Source organism: Tyto alba, unplaced genomic scaffold (assembly GCF_018691265.1).
Source record: "Tyto alba isolate M040663 unplaced genomic scaffold, T.alba_DEE_v4.0 Super-Scaffold_6, whole genome shotgun sequence".
Lineage (NCBI taxonomy): Eukaryota > Metazoa > Chordata > Aves > Strigiformes > Tytonidae > Tyto > Tyto alba.
The window spans coordinates 30,900,410-30,908,305 of NW_024881327.1; the positions used below are offsets into that span (position 1 = coordinate 30,900,410).

The 7,896-nt window shown below is 38.9% G+C and overlaps 1 long non-coding RNA gene across 1 annotated transcript; it reads left to right on the top strand.

Annotated features, from left to right (window-relative positions):
- Nucleotides 1-6,800, top strand: LOC116963217. The gene is made up of 3 exons (XR_004408034.1): nt 1-93; nt 4,680-4,744; nt 6,599-6,800. It is a non-coding gene; the product is annotated as an uncharacterized LOC116963217 (long non-coding RNA).
- The last annotated feature ends 1,096 nt before the right edge of the window (nt 6,801-7,896 follow it).

Below are 7,896 nucleotides of genomic sequence, written 5' to 3' on the forward strand. Positions count from 1 at the left end.
CTGTTTAAATCTGCAACATTGCCTGAGTCAAGAATCCTATGGAGAATGCCCAGCTACTATTTTTTATTGAAAGAAGCAGATGCTTTAAAGCAGGTAGTGTTGAACAATTATAAATCATCCTCAACACCATAAATGTTTTCAAATATAAGCAGATACTCAGGAATTAATGTACAGGAAAAGAGAATCTGTTTATTTTGCTGTCACTTTATATAGCTAAACAATTTACTGCTTTGTTTGCACTGAGATATGTGTCCTTTGTAGGTAGCAGCTGTACACCAGCTGTGTGTGTAGTTCCCTCTATAAAGATTATAGAGGGAACACACAGGCTGCAATGTGGAAAAGGAGTTTCTTTGATTGAGTAAAGATGCAAAATATGTGCTGGACATTGTCCCTCTATGATCCATGCAGAGATTCCTCATCAAATTTTGTGTAAATGGGACCACTTAGCTCCATTGCCTCTGAACGGGTTGCCTGTTTATTTGGTAAATGGACCATGGTTTCAGGAGTGCCTGAGCTGCACATAGGGCTGGAGCAGATCCAAAAAGGTCTTGACTGAAGCTGAGCTAATGAGACCCAGTAAACTCATATTTGCTATTTGTGGACACTAAACTGGTGTTTTGCAGGAGCAGCTTAGGTCTGTCGAGGGCTGACTGTACCACCCAGGACCTGCCATTTTAGGGTGCCTCAGCATCCTGCTCCTGGGCTGGGGAGACCTGCAGCAGTTTGGCTGCCTTTGAACCTGTCAGCTCATGCATTTACACACTGTTATGTTTGAGATAAAAATCCTTTTCCATTAAAATAATTTAGTCCTTTTCTGTTAAACTTCCCATTTAAAGTTATTAATGATTATCCATCCCTGTGACCAGAATAGTGGAAAGTTGACTGCATGGGCTTTTCCCTGCTGTCTCCTAAGCTTTGACCATTAAAAGAAGCTGGAAGACTAAAAAAAAATCAAAGGAAATATGCCTCTGTTAAATGGGAGGCTGGGGCTTGGTGAAAGTAGCAGCAAATCACTTAAAGATAGCGGAGCTGCTCGTGAGAGGAAGAATTTGAGAGTGGGAGCCTAACAAGATAGGGGACTTTGTCACTCCTACCAAGCACACAATGTGGACCCCCAAGCAGAAGCTGGCATATTGCACATCTCTACTACTGTGGAGTTTTCCAGCTGTCCCACATCTCGGCAGCGCCTTGCCTACTGCAGGGTGCTCAGCCAGATCCTCTCCTTCCCTTCACTGCAAGGTTAATAGCCAGTTTCTCTGCCAGGTGAGTCTGCCAATGCTCACTCCCAAATGATTTTTATCGCCAGTTTCTAATACTTTGAAGAATAAGATGTATTTGGTATGATTTAAAAAATAAAGTGACCAGAGATTACCAGGAATGTGAAAATGACCAGGCCAAAAAGCCCTTGTATACGCATGGCTGAGAGTTACAAACTGGTGGTGAAAGCAAGACAATACAGTCTTCGTGACAGAAAATCCATCAATAAAGTGCTTCTCCCTGTCTGTTTTTTTCTTCCTTTCTCTAACATGGGTTAACTTGTTAATGTTTGCTTTAATAGTTTTCTGCAGGATTTATCAACAGTGGATTAAAGACAAGATTATAGGGCATGCAGCATTGGTTTGCTTCTTGTGGTATCCAGTGGCTGCTCTATACTTAAGGCATTTGCAAGACCAGGTCTAACTAACAACATATACAGGTGCTTGACAGCAATCTTTTCTTCAGACTCTCTGTCTGAGATGATTCAGCACTGGAAGATGCTGTCTCTAATACTGCATTTTTCTTCTTGAGCCAGAACTTTATAACTCCTTAAAGAAACCCAACCCCATATTAATATAACACACAATTACAAATGCTCCTACCTGCCATACCATGCTGAATGCATTCACAATGTTAAATTAGACTCTGTGGTGCTTTGAGTTGTTGCTTGAATCCTGTGTGGTTCCCTAGAGACATCAGCCCTGCTGTTAGAGACAGCAATGCCCCTGTACAAGATCTAACAGAATCTACTATCCTCTTCTACTGTCATCTCCCCCATTCCCGACATCTCAAACTTGTGCTGATGAACCAGAAGTCTGTTGCCAAACATTCTTAGGAATGAGATTGGATAAGCACACTCACTTGCTGACCTGGAGAACCTCCTTGGAAAAATATCTCAGGAAAATGAGAATAGAATATAGGATAGGAAAATATCTTTTTGGCAGTAAGAGCAAACCTATACTTGTTGTTTTGTTTTTTTTTTTTTTTTTTTTTTGTTTTTTTGTTTTTGTTTTTTTTTGTTTTTTTGTTTTTTTTTTTTTCAGATAATAAACTTTTAATGTGGCATTTGCATGGATTCTTCTGCTATTCTTTTCTAAATTAAACTGTCACCTGTGCAGCTTCCTGTACCAACATACATTTGCTTTCTCAGAAAATATGTTGGGTGCTGAATACAATTCAAATATCAGTTTAAGAAAACAAAGACTCTTAAAAAAGGAACTGAATGTACAAAGATATGTGTTGTAAGGCCACATTCTTTCTAAGGGTAGCATCTAGGCTGCTGATGACACATCGGTTAGGAAAATAATCAGCCACATCTCCAAAGAATGTTTCCTTCTTCTGTATTTGTTTAATTCATTTGGGCCTACATGTAAATACAGGATTTAAGTCTTTAAGTCTAGAAGACCAGCTGAGAAATCTTATTTCTTTCACTTCATTTTTAAAGTCACAAAGCTAGGGCATCATGTTTTTGTTTTATACTTTGCTAGAGGACAAGGAGAACTTTTGTGGGCATGGTATTTAAGAAAGTGAATCGATTTCAAGTAATTTCTGTTGAAAGTTGTGATGAAACATCCCCAGATGCTTTCCCTGTGTGCTGATCCCTGCTATTTCAAAAATAATATACCTTGAGCCAAAGGGCTGGGATACCTGCTAAAACAGTAATGTGTTCTTTTTTACCTAGATTTTAAAAACAGTGGCAAATTCTGAATATATTGTCAAGGGTTAATTTCATATCTCCTTGGAGCCTCCTAAGAATTTTTGTCCAGATCTGAATGATGATCTGAATACTCTTAATGGTTCTGTAGCACCTTCTCTTCCCGCCCCACCCCCCTAAATATTTAGGTTGCTGCCAAGCTCTATTTTGTTTTCATTGACTGCATTACTCCTCAAATTTCCTTAATATGACATGTGGCATGTGCTAATGTACCCAGCCTGCACCCTTGATTTCAGCCAGGAAATCTGCCCTGCTCTTCTCTCAGACTCTCTCCCACTGCAGAGGTGCCATGGCTGCTCAGGTAGCAGTTGCTGAGCTGCCATAAATTAGAGCCAGGTGTATTAAGGGAAATGGAAATGGATTCTGGTTTCCTCCAAACTTGAGTGGTGAAGGAGCTTCATGTGCTGCTGGGCTACCCCTGGAGCAAGAGGATGAGCTGCCAGGAGAAATCCAGGACAGAAAGCTGGGAGTGGAAACCACCAGTGTTGTCCCAAGCTAAGTCATCATCACTAATGAGTCACATGTGTTTAATGATGCTCATTTGAAAAAAAAAAAAATATATATATATATATGCTAGGTGTTCAGAGGCAATAAGGATGAAAAGTTTTAAAAAATTATGTAGAAGTTTAGGAAAGAGTTACCTTACTACTCATGTGGAAGCTGGAACCACAGCTCGAGTTAGAAATGGATGAAAGCTGTCTTTTTAATTGTTTTGTAAGACTCAAAAAGGAACCATTTAGGGTATTTATCTTCTTTTTCAACTTGTGAAAAATTTTGCACACTCAAAATAATAGTTTCTCTTTTAACAAGTTCTCTTTTCATTAAGTGTAAGAAGGTAACTGCAGGCAGGTAAAGCTTTTTCTTCCCTTTCACAACAAGCAAAGGTGTAAATTTTTTTAATTCTACTGTAACTCTTCTTAACCTTCTCAGGTTTGTAAAAATATAAGTGGCAGAAAGGAAAGGAAAATGGAATTAACAGATGTTACTCTGTCATTACTCAGAACTCCTCCTGTTCCCATAGTAATGCTTCCAAAGATGTGGAAGCTTTGAGAGGTTGAAGAATAACAAAGCAGGGTGAGAAGAGGGAGAAAGAAAAGTGGAAAAACAAACAAAAAAAACCCAAAGAAAAGTTTTTTTTTTAATACTAGTTTTCCTCCTGTCATAGTCTAATGGACACTAAGGAAAGAAAAGCCTCATAATATTTGGAAAATCTGAAATAGAGGAATGTCTCATAAGATTATTAAATATTTTTACAAAACTATGGGCTTTTAAAGGACACTTTTATTAAAATTTCTATGAGCCTAACTGACAGTTTATGGTCCTAATAATAAACATAGATCAGAATAATTTTTGTTCTGCTCATGCCTTTCCAAGTGTTTTAGAGTTCTGTTAGAAACTTACATAATTGTGCTAGAAGGTACAGGTGTATCTCTAAGATATTTTCCTGATGCAGTTGACAATGATGAGTGGACCCCAAAAGTACTGTATGTATGTTATTTGATACCAACTGTTATGTACTGATATATATACATACATACACATACATATCTGCATGCATATATTTGTACGTATGTTTGTGTATGCATGTGTATGAAAGATGTATGAACTCTCTAAATCAGAAATTAATGTCAGAAATTACTACCTGTTTTAGGCAGCTGAAGGGAAAACAGGTGTCAACCTCTTTTTTTCTTGTTTTTCTGTCTTTCAGCTTCTTGCTTTGTGGTTCTAGGATGCAAATCTGGGAGAACTGAAGAACTTCAGAGATTTGAGAAGGTGAGGGTTTGGTTTTACTTTGTTTGTTTGTTTGTTTTTCCCCAGAATTCTGAAACAAAGTTCTGTGTCTAATTATTGAGAATTTTTGGGGGGAAACTGTGAACTCTAAGCAACATCTGAGATGGCTATATGCTGCAATAACAAGGTATATTGTGAATTAAGTGTAGCATACGGAGTTGTATTTGGAACATCTCATGAAATTACCTTTCCAAAAACATCATCTTAACCCATGGAATAACCCAGTCCATATTTGCAGTCAGTATAATTAATTCCTATTGCTTTCAGAAAGTTTTGGATAGTTAAAATATTCAGTTGACTATGCAACTTACATGCAACTGAAAACAAAGAAGGGAGGGGAAAAAACCCCCCAAAACTTCAATGTGTGGAAAAAAAACAGAAACAAACCCCAGCTGCAATCAAGTGCCTATTTTCATCCTCACTTTTTCTCTTTGTTCTCACATTGGCTGGCATAGAAACAGCCTTGGCAATGATGCAAAGTTTTGTTTCTGACTTTTGAAGCCAGACTAACATCCTCAGTCTTGGAAGATAACATCCTCAGTCTCTTATATATCTGTACCTCCTGAGAAGTTTTTGGATTTGAATATGAGGGAGTCAAGAGCTTGAGAGAGCCTGGGATGCTAGTGAGTAAGGAGCCTCTTTCACAATATTTCCAGTCTAACCTGAAATGGATGGTACCAGAAATTGCAGAGGAGAGCCTACTCCTAAGGAATTTCTAGGGAGAATATGCAAATGGTGAAGTTTAATTTGTAAAAGACTAGAAAAGGCCTCTTTCTGTGCATGCTCTATGCTAGCTAGAAACCATTCAGATATTCCTGCTATCATTTCAAGACTTGCTGCTGTTCTTTTTTGACCTCCTTGTATTTCTGCAGTTCAAAACAGCCACACTCTTCTTGTAGTTGGTATTAGAGACTTTTATGTCCTATTCCTGTTCTTTTCCCTTCTGACAGCGAGCAGAGGTTTGCACTGGCCTGCGGAGGAGGTACAACTGCTCCTCACCAACCAGCCCTGGACTCAGGTGACCTGGAATACCATGGGTCTTTGACAGGATTAGTTCCAACACTCCTGCAACTGATTTAATATCAGCTGAGCAGCTTTTTCTTAAACAGACCTGGTATTCAGAAATCTTCACACTCAGCTTTATCTCACCAAAAATTGCCAAACAGAGTGGCCTCTGTACTGCCTGAAGTCAAGCCCTAAGGGAATTAGTACCCACACCTGTGTGAGTCACTTGTGACCTTCTTGTGTTGGGATAATGTTGATATCTGGTACCATTTATTCACCCCTCTCATGAAGGTGAATTTTATAAATACCTGAGCTAATTCCCACTTTGTTGGGAGGAGCTTCTGTGAGAAGAAAGAAGAATAATTAGAAAAAATAAGAATTACAGTTATCTATGGAAAGAGAGCTCACCTTTGGTCCTGCGCACAGTAGAATATATACCTGTTTTTCAAGCAATGAAGAACAACGTCTCTAGAGATGAACACCAGCCTCTGGCAAAATCCCTTTTCCTTTGTATTACAAACAGCATTGACTGTAACATTGTTCCCGAGGTGAAGTTTTTAAGGAAGGCACCAATGGTAAAATAGTTAAAATAGCCCACTGGAAGCCTGGGGACGGGACTTAAAATTCAATGGGGAGTCTGAATAAGAAACAGTATCAACCTTCTTGTCAACCCGTACTTATCAATGGCTGGGTTGCTGTATTGCATCAGCTGGGATTTCTTCATTGTATCAGGTGCAATATACTGGGAATCATGACAGGACTGGATGCTATGGTTAAGTCTGGGTGGTTTTTTTTTAAACTCAGTAATAGAAAAGGCCTATTTTCTTGCAGGTGTTTGAATTCCTAGGGTCAAAGGAAAGCTGAGATGCATGACGTTTTGATGCCTCAAAGGCTGCAGCACTATGAAAAGTTACCTCTTTGTCAAAGACAGGGAGTTGCAGTGATTCTATGATGACTTCTCTAACAGTGGAAAGACTGGGAATATGTAAGGAATGGGTCAAGACAAGAGAAGAAAGATTTCCCTGTTAAAACACTGTCCTCAAAAACGACAACGTCTTTGCTCTACATTGTCAGCTTTCTACATGCATGAGGTTTGAATCTTTTCTACTGAAATGTGTCAAATGCAAAGTTGTTTTGATGGAAGAAAAATTTATTATATTCTATGGATGTTTATTGGTCTTCATGAAGAAAAACCTGAGGGCAGAGTTGGTATAAAATGGTGAAAGTCAGTGATGACAAATCTGTTTTCCTGTTCGATGTTTTTAAGAAGTATTTATAAGAACAGATGGTGGGCAGCAGCAGAACATGTTCAGTTTTATCAAGACATTTGGCTAACAAGCACAGACTGAAATGCATTTCTTTCCTTCTTGACTTAATAATTTTAATTAGAGGCAAAAGGTGTGGTAGTCTCATTGTCTGGAGGCGTATGTGCAATATTGTCTTGGTTGGGCAGGACTGGGTGGGAGAGAATATCACTGCCTGTAATGAAGGGTGGTGCATATCTGTGCAATCTCTATTTTTTTTATTGTCTGGTAATCTAAAAAACGCGAATTCCAAATCTACTATTGCACAACACACATAGAGATACACTGAGGCTATGCTTTCAGTTAGAGAACAAAAGCATGACTGCAAAATGTGTGCAAGTAATACCGTGCCACTGGAGAAGAAAGTCTTTTTAACAAATACTGGGACATACATTTATTATCTTGAGGGGAAATTTTCAAAGCTACCTATGTAACTTAGCGGTCTCTGGAACTCCTTCACTATTTAAATGCTTTTGAAAATCTCACTTATTAACTAGTCATTTTGAACTTCATATACTCTCTCCCTAAGGACATCAAAGTGTTCTGGAAATAATAATTAAGGCTCATATGCTCTAAGCAGGTCTAATGGTGTTCTCTTCATTTACCCTACTTATCTCTGGTCATATTCTAGCTTTTTTTTCAGAGTTGCTTGCACAGGTGATGATGTGCCTTTTGTGCTTTACCAGCTCACCAAGCCCCAACCCAGAGCTGCTTGTCCTGGTGTCGCACTCCGCAGTGGGAGGAGAGCAATGTACCAGTATTGGGCTGGTCCCAAAAGGAAACGTTGAAATGAGATTCGTACCCTGAGCAAACCTGGCACGACAT